Here is an 11897-nt window from a genome sequence, read left to right as displayed (position 1 = left end):
GTGGGTGTGTCCAGAACCAGGGGTCACAGCCTGAGGATTCAGGGTAAACCATTTCGGACAGAGATGAGGATACATTTCTTCACCCAAAGAGTGGCGAGCCTGTGGAATTCATTACCACAGGAAGTAGTTGAGGCTAAGACATTGAATACATTCAAAAGGTGGCTGGATATAGCACTTGGGGAGAATGGGATCAAAGGCTATGGGGAGAAAGCAGGATTAGGCTATTGAGTTGGATGATCAGCCACGATTGTGATGAATGGCGGAGCAGGCTCGAAGGGCCAAATGGCCTCCTCCTGCTCCTATCTTCTACGTTTTAAGTTTCTATGTTTTTGCAGACTTATAAAGCTATTAAAAAAATAATTGTGGGTAACTTTATCAAGTTGGGTAAGGCAATTTTGGAAGTTGCAGTTCATGGTCCCCTCAATATTTTCTTATTTTGTGCATCACCATGTGGTCAGCAATTGGCTGGAAGGTGAATTAGATCCCTGATTGGCTGTTGATCTCATGACGCCAAACCAGCCAATTATGATGCAAATTGATGATTACTAACAAAGAAAAAATGATCTGGTTGGTGCTGTGCATCCCACAACATTCAGGCCCAACCTATCTCCATGGCAAGAGGTTGTAAGTTCAAAGTAATCAACAGTAACTTTAAGGAAATGACGTGACGGGGAATTATTCCATGTAAATCGAAGCTGGAACTGTCTCGCAAAGGATAACAAAGGTGAAGAGCCATTTACTCGGTTGGAAACTGGGCTGACAGGAGTATAGATTGTTTCATTTATGAACAGATGAGTTATTGGAGCAATTGCTTTCCTTGTTTGCATTACTTTTGCGATCTTATGAATACCGACAAATCTGTCCAATGGGCTGCAATTTTCAGTAAACAAGAATTCAGGCGATGCTGACTCTCGCTCAGCAAGTTCAATCTCTCTTCCCAGTTTGCATTCCTCAGATGCTAAATATATGTCACCATGGTTACCGCAAGTTAACAGAAAACAAAAAATAAATTTACACAAAACATTTACAACAATCAGATAACCTAAGCGCCCCCAGTGCTCAAGGACACCATTAACACTGCCAACACCTTCTCCACTCAATTCCATTTCTTCGGCATTTACAATGTGCGTTGTTCACTCAACACTGGACAAGTTGCAGTTTTCAACATCCGTCAATATTTTAATGAGGTAAATTGTATATTAATGCCGAACCAAAGATGAATATTGCTCCAGTTTCCATTAAAGAGGGCAACGGATTCAAACACTAACAGCATGCACAATTAGTTTTTATATTGTTTAGGGAATAGCACATGAAGCAAACATTCTCATTTAGGGTAGCAGGGTAGCAGGTAACAAATGCATTTTTTTTAATAAGCCGCTTTCATTAGAGTATTTTTCATTTTATACATTACGAACTAAACAAATCTGTCCAAACCAAATGCAATTTACAAATACCAGACATTGAAAAATGAAACCCCAAAATCCAACCCCCTCTAACCCCTCAACCCCTTCCCCTTTTTCCTCCCTTTCTGAAAATATTTTTATTGCAGTTTATCCATTTTATACACTGTGCAGCAGACACGGGTCTGTGCATCAGCTACAATATACAGGAGCTTTCCATTGATTATGCCCCCACCTCCCCCTTGGTCCCCCCTCTGCATCACCCCCACGTTTTGTTGTTTTCGGATACTTAATTTCTTTAGTTTCATGTCACACGATGGGGCGATTGTCCTCTATTCAAATATCTGCGGTACTTTCCCCTCCTCCACTTTGTCAATTCCCCGCCCCACCCCCCTTTCCTTGCCCTCCCCTCCTGCCCATCCTGTTTTTGGTGTTCCTTCAGGGATTCTGTTCTTTGTGACCTTGCATTAACCGTTCCGCCGTTTTCCAGCCACCCCTTCCTCCCTCCCCCCTTCTCCTCCCTTCCCTATCTGTTCTCTGCTGTCTTATTGACTCCCGTGTGCCCCTCTCCTCCACCCCCCCCCCCCCCCCCCCCCCCCCCCCCCCCCCCCAGCTCTATTGGCTGTTGGTTTTGAACAAACCATGGAACAAGCGGGTGAAAGGCCTCCACGTTTTGTGGAAGCCCTCGTCCGACCATCGGATGGCGAATTTGACCGTGGTGAATGTGTAACCACTATAATTCACACTGGACATTACTGTGTCCCTGTGGGCTCCGTCTGTGAGCCGTTGCACGGCTCTGCCCACAAGGGGAGATGAGGAGCTTGTACAGGGCTCTGCCCTCGACTCCACCCCCTTCAGGAAGTATAAGTGCTGCGGACCTGCGAGTCCGCCTTCAGTTCAGCATAGTCGCAGGCAGGCTCAGTTGTAAGCCGATTAAAGCCACAGTTTACTTCAACTCGTGTCTCTGAATGAATTGATGGTCGCATCACTCCAGGTGGAGAAATTCGGCTAGGTCTGCCAGCCAGTCTGAAAAGAGTGCGTTCCAGCTAAACCATATTGCCTTTTGGTTAATCTCGACTTCACCTTTCCACTAATTCTGTTGCCCTTCACAAATGTAGCACTGGTCTCTTCAATCTATTGAGATCATTTCCTTCGAATGGCCAACCTGCTGACACATTCCATCCATCGTTCACCCTTTGTGTCAGACCATCCGGGCCGCATCTGTCATTTACTCTGACGCTCCTGTCCAGTCGGTTCCACCTTGGATCTCTGGATTGTTACCCCGTTGCTCAGGCAGCCGACTGTTGGCGCTCTCCCTCACCAACCTCTGCCCACGGCGCCCAGTCACGGGATGGCACCTGCTGTGTGTGAGTCAGCTCGGCAATCCATGGGACATTTCCCAAGCAAGGTGAGATGAAGAAAATACTTTGCCTGTTATGTCTGAGACTGTTAATTTCCTTGCAGACTCTCCCCTTACAGCATCTCGTGGTTTTTAAAACTCACCGCATCATCAGGTAATCATTTCACATGGGACAGTTTTAGAATGTTGAGAACATGTTAGAACATTTGCCAAATTCCATTTAATAAATAAAGCGAATAAACTATTCTTCAGCCCCCCCTTGTGACTTTGTCAATAATATTGGAGCCATAGGTGAAGGAATCTGTATTCAGAATATCTCAAAATAAATTTACAACCCAATGCATCTTTCTAAATACATTATTCAATGGTATACTAAATGCTGTGGTATACTAAATGTTATGTTTTGAGGAAGATAGATTAAATAAATTCCTTAATATATTTCAGATTGATTGTAAGCATATTCCAAAATGAAATATTCATCCTCAATTTAAAAAATGCATTTAATATATTTCATTAAAACACAGGTCTTATTTTATTTGTTGAGGTTTTCTATCTCATCTCTAAAATATATTTCACGATTTGTTCTCGATGTGAATGCCAAATAGACGCCACTCTCATTTTCAACTTGTTTTTATTTTGCCACCCGCGTACATGGAAGGAGCTGAGACTGGAAAACAATTTCCTTTGTTGCTGATTGATTTGAGGGTCACCTTCAATAAAAAAAAACGTTGTCCTGACCACGGTTCTGGGACCCCGGCATGATTTGGACTCAAATGAGTAGGATCATTGTCTGTTCTAAGTGACAAATTTCAATTAACAGAAACGCTGAAAGTTGTTGCTAATTTAATAATCTCTCTGATGGAGCGGAATAAAAGAAAAAATCTTCAAGTCCAGAAGGTTGCAAGAGATAATAACGAGTGAAAACCAACATTTCATTCATTCACTTCCGACTTACTACATTTGGTGTGTTTAAATATTAGAGAGCTTAGCAACAGGCAACATTCCACAGACATAGAAACAGAGAAAATAGGAGCAGGAAGAGGCCATTCGGCCCTTCGAACCTGATCCGCCATTCATTAAGAGTATGGCTGATCATCCAACTTATAGCCTGTTCCTGCTTTCCCCCCATACCCTTTGATCTCCTTCGCCCCAAGAGTTATATCTAACTGCTTCTTGAAAACATAGATTTTGGCCTCATTTGCTTCCTGTGGTACTGAATTCTACAGGCCGACCACTCTCTGGGTGAAGAAATGTCTCCTCATCTCTGTCCTAAAAGGTTTACCCCGCATCCTCAGACTGTGCCCCTGGTTCCTCACCATCGGGAACATCCTTCCTGCATCTACCCTGTCCAGTCCTGTGAGAATTTTAAAGATTTCTCTAATATCCCCTCTCATTCTTCTAAACTCCAGCAAGTTCAATTCTAACCACTCCTCCTAATCTCTCCTCGTATGTCAGTGCCGCCATCCCAGGAATCAGTCTGGTCAACCTTTGCTGCACTTCCTCGAGAGCAAGAACATCCTTCCTCTGATAAGGAGACCAAAACTTCTCGCAATACTCCAGGTGTGGCCTCACCAAGGCCCTGTATAATTGCAGCAACACATCCCTGCTCCTGTCCTCAAAACCTTTCGCAATGAAGGCTAACATGCCATTTGCCTTCTTTACCGCCTGCTGCCCCTGCACGCTTACCTTCAGCGACTGGTGTACCTGGACACCCAGGTCTCATTGCACATTCCCCTTTCCTAATTTACAGCCATTCAGACAATAGTCTGCTTCTCGTTTCTGTTACAAAGTAAGACCATCTCACTCTTCTGAAGAAACAAACTTTCTTAATCCCTCGCGCCCTCCAATAACCCTTCGTTCTCGGCATCTTCCTTTGCTGCCTCCCTTGACAATTGATTCCACAAGTTCTCCAGCCTCTACCGTAATTAGTTAAGACCGACCTCTTTGTACATCTCCCTCTTCTATGCCTGGGATTATGGCTTCAGCTTCTAGACTTTGTGCCAGTCTCAAACATGCTCGGAGGGTTTTATTTATTCCCTTAAGGATCTGAAAACTTAAATAATCTCAACTAAACCTTCTTCATGCGAGTAACTTGCCCCAGGCTCTTCACACGGCACACAGACTTCAGCTTGATTGAGTCGTAATCTCTGATAATTGCACTTGTCTTCCATGAGAAAAGAATTGTAGACATGGGAACAGCCTGATGTTAATCTTTGGATAACTCATCGCTGTCTTCAAACACTTCAGGAAAGTATATATTCATGCATTTCACCTCGTGATCATCCTCGTTGTGGGATTTTGATATTTAATAAAGTCATCAATTTGAGGATGGTGAGTGGCTCTGGTCATCACTGTGTGTACTAACGAAATGGGGTTCCCCAAAATATTCACAGGTTAAAAGCACGGGAATGTATGGAATTCAACTCATTTATAATCTCCTCAAAACAACAGCCCTTTTTCAGACTTTGCACCTCCAAGGCCCTGAGATTCCGTTAAGCTCGTGTCTGATTTGACTTTTGCTGCAGACCCTCGATCACATCAAAGTTGATGCTCATGGCTGTGGAATGCCGTGCGTAAATTGGGACATATGCCAGTACCTTGATAGAGTAAATGTTATTCGATGGGATGGCTGACACATGGTGAGGTGGATAATGTGATGGATACCTGAGACTGACAGTTGTTTTTCCCTCCCTCAGATGAAACATCTTCGTGACCCCAAGGACCCTCCTTGGACAGCAGAGGATGACCTGTAGCCAGATACACCCATGTCACATCCTCCCTCTGCACCATGTACCAGTGCGGATTCAGGCACGCCAGTGACAGATGCATATTGAAGCAAGTGGTATTGATGAAGATATGTCACATTTGCCTGTTGGAGCTGTGGCCAGCGGATTCAGAGACACCACGGAGATCTTCCACCATCTCCTCAGGCATAACATTTCAGGGCTACCCTCACCGACAGAGCCACTGGTGTAGGGTGGGCACCTGCTCAGTGGAGGTAACTGTGTCCCTGGGGACACGGCGCCTTTGTCAGCACTGAACCTCTGACCTGTCCAGGGCACGTGGTCGCTGTCTGTACCCTCCCTTCTGTAATGTTCTTGTCGGATGGCCTAATTTATATTACAAGAACACTTGTAGCTGAAGCTATTAACGATTTATTAACATTAACTGTGGGTAAACTATATACAAAACAACAGATGAATAACAGCATGAACGTGCACAAGCAACCTATCCCCCAGCTTCCTAGTCAGTCTGATGTCACCTGACTCTAACATTCACACATATAGACTAATGAAACTCCTAGTGGTGAGTCAGTGAATTACAACACAACCATGATATCACTACACCTTCCTTCTGACTGAGCATGTCAAACCAGAGGGCTAACTCTGGGATGGCGCCTGTCAGCAACTGGCCTCCTCCCCTTTCTGACCCTCTTTTCTTCTGAGGACACAATCCACGGGCGGATTCTCTGACCTGCCCCCCCCCCCCCCCCCCCCCGCTGGGCCGGAGAATCGCCGGGGGGGGGGGGGGGGGTGGCGTGAATCCCGCCGCGTAGTCCCGATGCTGGCTGCCGAATTCTCCTGCGCCGGTTTTTTGGAGGGGGCAGGAATCACGGCGGACGGGGGCTGTTGGCAGCGGCCCTCCCCGGGAATTCTCCACTCCGCGATGGGCCGAGGGGCTACCTGTTTTCGGCCAGTCCCACCGGCATAAATTACACAAGGTTCTTACCAGTGGGACCTGGCTCTGCGGGCGGCCTGCGGGGTCCTGGGGCGCGGGGGGGGGGGGGATCTGGCCCGTGATCGTGGCCCACCGATCTGCGGGCGGGCCTGTGCCGTGGGGGCACTCTTTCCCTCCGCGCCGGCCTCTGTAAAGTTCCGCCATGGCCAGCACGGTGACGAAACCCCCTGCCCATGCGCAGGAATCACGCCAGCGATTCTGGGAACACGCTGATGCTCCCGCGCATGCGCCAACTCACGCCGGCCGGTGGAGGCCCTTCGGCACTGGTTGGCACGGTGCCAACCCCTCCAACGCTGGCCTAGCCCCCAGAAGTGCGGATGATTCGGCACCTTCCGGGCGGCCCGACGCCGGAGTGGTTCACGCCGCTCTTTGGCGCCGGTATGGCCCGCCCGCCGGATACCGGAGAATCCCGGTCCGCATGTTTGTCAGAGGGTTACACAGGTTTCTGCTCTGAAGGGGCCTTTTTACAGAAAGTAACCAAAATATCCAAAAGGTGCCGAAAATGATTTCAACCAACTACAAACAACTCGCAGCAAAAATCCTACCTAAACTTCCCAACACCTCTCATCCTCCCTGGATGTAGAATCAATGAGAGATGTGAATGTTACTTGGCGGGGTGTAGGAGTGTACGGGCTGCTCAGAATCACAGGAAATTGAGGATTTAATGGGCATAATTAGCCCTTTAACTTTCGGCAGGTGCAATTGTGATTTCCACGTGCACCCGCCAATCGAAATATCGCGAGGGGGTACGATGGAGCCGCTCCCCCCCCCCCCCCCCCCCCTCCGCCCGATGTCACCGTGCCCCATTCCACGAAGGGTCGGGAAAGCCGTGTTCCTGCACAGGGGGTGGGATTCTTCAGCCACGCCCGCCGCTGAAAGGAAATTCCCGTCCATGGTCAACGGACCTCTACACGGCCCCTGACCTGTCCGTGGCGATCTTGTGGTGGGCGCGGCCGAAGAATCCAGCTCAGGATCCTGGACCGAGTCATTCTGGTGTCCACCCGTTAACATCTGATTCACTGGTCAAAAATCTCATTGCTGTTTGTGGGATCCTGCTGTGCAGAAAATAACTGCTGGGTGGGGGAGGGCGGGGGGGGGGGGAGGGGGGGGGGTGAGTAAAAGATTCCCCCTCCCCCCTCAGAGGTTAATCAGATCATGTCCACTGGGGGAAATTTAAACCGGCAACTGGAACAGAATTGGGAACGTGTTTGAAAAGTCACGATACAAAACGATGTTGACAAAATGGAAATGAGAACAGACAATTCACTTCCAGAACGAGCTTCAGCCAGATTGGACCTCTTAAATTCTGACTCTGTGCGCGAATCAGTTCAAAGTGTTTTAAATATAAGTCGGTCCCTGGGGGATGTGGCAGAGTTTTATTGATTGGACGCACTCACGGAGAGGGTGGCCGGCCATCCAACATGAACCTATTCAAGCGCGGAATGGGGTTGGCCACGGCTTTTTAACTACGCTACAGTATCAGCAAGGCAGCAAGTAATTAGAAAAGCTAAACAATGTTCCCATGGACTGGCTGTCCGACCTCTCGGAATCTCTCCAAATGGAGAAAATCAAATTTGCCATCCGAGGGTCGGACGACGGCTTCCACAGAACGTGGGAGCCATTCATGCAACTGTTCCGGGACCTATTTGTGGCCAATGTACAAGAGGAAGAATAGTCGGGGGAAGGTAGCGGGAGGGGGGGGGGGGCTACAGGTTCGGTACGGGGGTTCGATGGCTAGCTAAGGCCCAAAACCAAACTAAATAAACATGTTGGGGGGGGGGGGGGGGGGCGCAGTTACTACTACGAAGATGCTTACCTGTAAATATGTATGTTAATTTTTGCGTGTTTGTTTTTTTTTTCTCTCTTCTAACAATTTGTAATTTGTTCAATATAAAATATGAAAACTGAATAAAAACATTTATTAAAAAAAAACAATGTTCCCATTTAGTCTGAGGATAATTGAATGCAAGAGTTGTGAGGTTATACAGGGCATTGGTGAGACTATAACTGGAATACTGGGTACAGCTTTGGTCTCATTTCAGGAAAGATTTATCTTGAATTTATTCATGGGATGTGCGTGTCCCTGGCCGGACCCAGCATTTGTTGCCCATCCCAAATTGCCCCCTTGAGAAGGTGGTGGTTACCTGCCTTCTGGAACCACTGCAGTCCCTGTAGGTACACCCGCAATGCTGTGAGAGAGGGCCTTCCAGGATTTCAGTGACAGTGAAGGAACAGATTCAGTGATGGTAATAACGTTGATGTTAAGGGGCGATAGTTAAGTTCTCTTGGGGTAGCATGGACAAGATGGGCCAAATGGCCTCCTTCTGTGCTGTAACCTTTCTATGATTCTAGGACTGTTGGAGATGTAACTTGCCACTTGTCAGCCCTGCCTGGATATTGCCCAGGTCTTGCTGCATTTGAACATGGACTGCTTCATTATCTGAGGAGTCACGAATGATGTTGAACATTGTGCAGTCACCCGCAAACATCTCCACGTCTGACCTTATGATGGAAGGGAGGTCATTGATGAAGCAGCTGAAGATGGTTGGGCCGAGGACATGACCCTGAGGAGCTCCTGCAGTGATATCCTGGAGCTGAGATGGTTGGCCTCCAACCACCACAACCAGGGGCTGTTTAGCACACTGGGCTAAATCGCTGGCTTTGAAAGCAGACCAAGCAGGCCAGCAGCACGGTTCGATTCCCGTACCAGCCTCCCCGGACAGGCGCCGGAATGTGGCGACTAGGGGCTTTTCACAGTAACTTCATTGAAGCCTACTTGTGACAATAAGCGATTTTTATCTTCCTTTGTGCCGGGTATGACTCCACCCAGCAGAGAGTTTTCCCCCTGATTCCCATTGACTCCAGTTTTGCTCGGGCTCCTTGATGCCACACTCGATCAAATGCTGCCTTGACGTCAAGGGCAGTCACTCTCACCTCAGCCCTGGCATTCAACTCTTTTGTCCATGTTTGAACCAAGACTGTAATGAGGTCAGGAGATGAGTGACCCTGGTGGAACCTGAGTTTCTGTGAGCAGGTTATTGCTGAGTAAGTGCCGCTTGATAGCACTGTTGATGACACCTTCCATCATTTTGCTGAGAGGAGTGTAGATGGTCGCTGCCGGTATTTATCTGGGTTTAATTTGTCCTGCTTTCCGTGTAAAGATGTAGGGTGGGATTTTCTGGCCGTTCTCGCTGACTGGGCACTCTGGTCCCGTCGGTGCCCAATGTCGAGTCTCCTCAACTGCCAGTAGACAAGCTGGGGCCGTTACTGACAAAGTCCAACCCCGAACCATGTTGGAAAGAATTCAGAGAATGTTTATTAGTTTGATGAACCGTAAGAGCTTTCCCTGGAATTTTGGGACAAGGAATGGGAGGTGTTGCCTGAAAACCAGCCGCCAGATACTTTAAAGCCATTGGCTCAAAAACAAGAAGGGCCGCTAAGGCCTGAGAGCAACCCCACCCCCCCCCCCGAGATGTCGATATTGAACCAACACTAACCCCAGCCCCCAGTTGAATTTATCTGTGTCCCCTCCGCCCTCCCACTGTCCTGCCAGTGAATAGAACCCTGGAGACCAACGGCCTCCGGAACGCTTACCTCCGACATCCCCTTCAGATGTGAGGTCGCCAGGTGACGTCAGCTGGGGACTGGTGGATATTCTGTGAGGGGGAAGTCCCGGTGGGAGATCTTGTTTCTCATAGAATCATAGAATTTACAGTGCAGAAGGAGGCCATTTAGCTAATCGAGTCTGCACCAGCCCTTGGAAAGATCACCCTACTTAAACCCACCCCTCCACCCCATCCCCGTAACCCAGTAACCCCATCTAGCTGTTACGGGCAGGGGCTGTGGCGGAGGGTAGGGGGTAGGGGATAGAGGGCAGGGGGCAGGGGCAAGGTGCAGGGTGCAGGTGGCATGGGGCAGGGGGCAAGGTGCAGGGTGCAGGTGGCAGGGGGCAGGTGGCAGGGAGCAGGGGGCAGAGAACAGGGGCAGAGGGCAGGGGGAAGAGGCTGGGGGCAGGGAGTAGGGGATAGAGGGTAGAGGGCAGGGGGCAGGGGCAGGGCACAGCGGCAAGGGCCAGGGCGCAGAGGGCAAGGGTGCAGAGGGCAGAGGGCAGGGGGCAGGGACAAGGGGGCAGGGTGCAGGGGCAAACAGCAGGATGCAGAGGGCAGGGAACAGGGGGCAAGGGGCAAGGGCAAGGGGCAGAGGGCAGGGGCAAGAGGCTGGGGGAAGGGGGCAGGGGGTAGAGGGCAGGGGTTAGAGGGTAGGGAACATTGGGCAGGGGTCGTGCCAGTCGCCTATCTGACTGCTGGCATTTTACCAGTTGTGTGACTCCTGGATTTACCCTGGCAGCCTACACGTTGCATGCGGCCCCTGCACCAGTGGAAAGATCATCTCACCCTCTCTCAACTCACCCCCCCCCTCCCCCCCCACTTTGTTTCTCCCTTCCACACCATGTTCTGGCTGACCAGCCTGTCCGACTGACCCCAGTGAAACTGTCCCCAGCCTAACAGGTTGCCCACCCTCCCAATGCCCCTGGTTGGCATTGCCTGTTGTCCCAGCAGTGGCCAGTGCTCTAGTGGCCATACTGGGACCGAAGTCTGATTGGCTGGTGGCTCTAGGAGGTGGGTCCTTCTCTTCCATGGGGGCCATGACCCCGAGCAATTAACCAGCCGATGATGATGAAATCGGCTAAACAACCCCCAACTTTCCGCCATCCGTCTGTGAGAAGCTCAGACCCAAAGCTTCAGCACAATGACCTCCCATCATATCTCACCGTTTCAGTTGTGAGGGAAGGTTAACTGTGTTCTTCTCTCCACAGATACTGCCAGACCTGTTGAGTATTTCTGGAATTTCTATTTAGCTTATCTGTGATGGTAGAAAAACCTTCAATTATCCAGTTTCTTAACGAAATTAAAAATTCTCTCACCCTCACAAATATCAGCTCCATGTTCTCGTTTTTGCAGATAATTAAGGCAGGAATATATGCCAAGCAAGTAAGTAATTGTTCAGGTAGTTAGAATTTATAAAATTAATTATTAAAGAAATTCATTTGTAATTAAGTAAACGGGAAAATGAACCGTAGCTGGAGGACTGTGGTGGCAGCTGACTGTACCTTAATGAGCAAGCCGGCCTCATTAAATGGAATGCATTTGACTGTGAGTTTGAGTTTATTGATTCTGCACCAAGGACAGCGAGAGATTACCTTTATCTGTGCCTCTGCAGTCAGTCTCTCACAAAACATGTTTGCTGGCTCGGTTCTGCCTTCTACTCATCTGTCATAAGAACAAAGAACAAAGAAAATTACAGCACAGGAACAGGCCCTTCGGCCCTCCCAGCCTGCGCCGATCCAGATCCTTTATCTAAACCTGTCGCCTATTTTCCAAGGATCTCCTTCCCTCTGT

The 11897-nt window shown here is 48.9% G+C and overlaps 1 long non-coding RNA gene across 1 annotated transcript; it reads left to right on the top strand.

The window, feature by feature from the left end:
- Positions 1-592: 592 nt before the first annotated feature.
- Positions 593-5903, top strand: LOC119958020. Its single transcript, XR_005458956.1, has 2 exons — positions 593-724; positions 5457-5903. It is a non-coding gene; the product is annotated as an uncharacterized LOC119958020 (long non-coding RNA).
- The last annotated feature ends 5994 nt before the right edge of the window (positions 5904-11897 follow it).

Source organism: Scyliorhinus canicula, chromosome 27 (genome assembly GCF_902713615.1).
Source record: "Scyliorhinus canicula chromosome 27, sScyCan1.1, whole genome shotgun sequence".
Lineage (NCBI taxonomy): Eukaryota > Metazoa > Chordata > Chondrichthyes > Carcharhiniformes > Scyliorhinidae > Scyliorhinus > Scyliorhinus canicula.
Note: the sequence above shows the minus strand (reverse complement) of the source record. Positions and strands in the feature narration are given on the sequence as shown.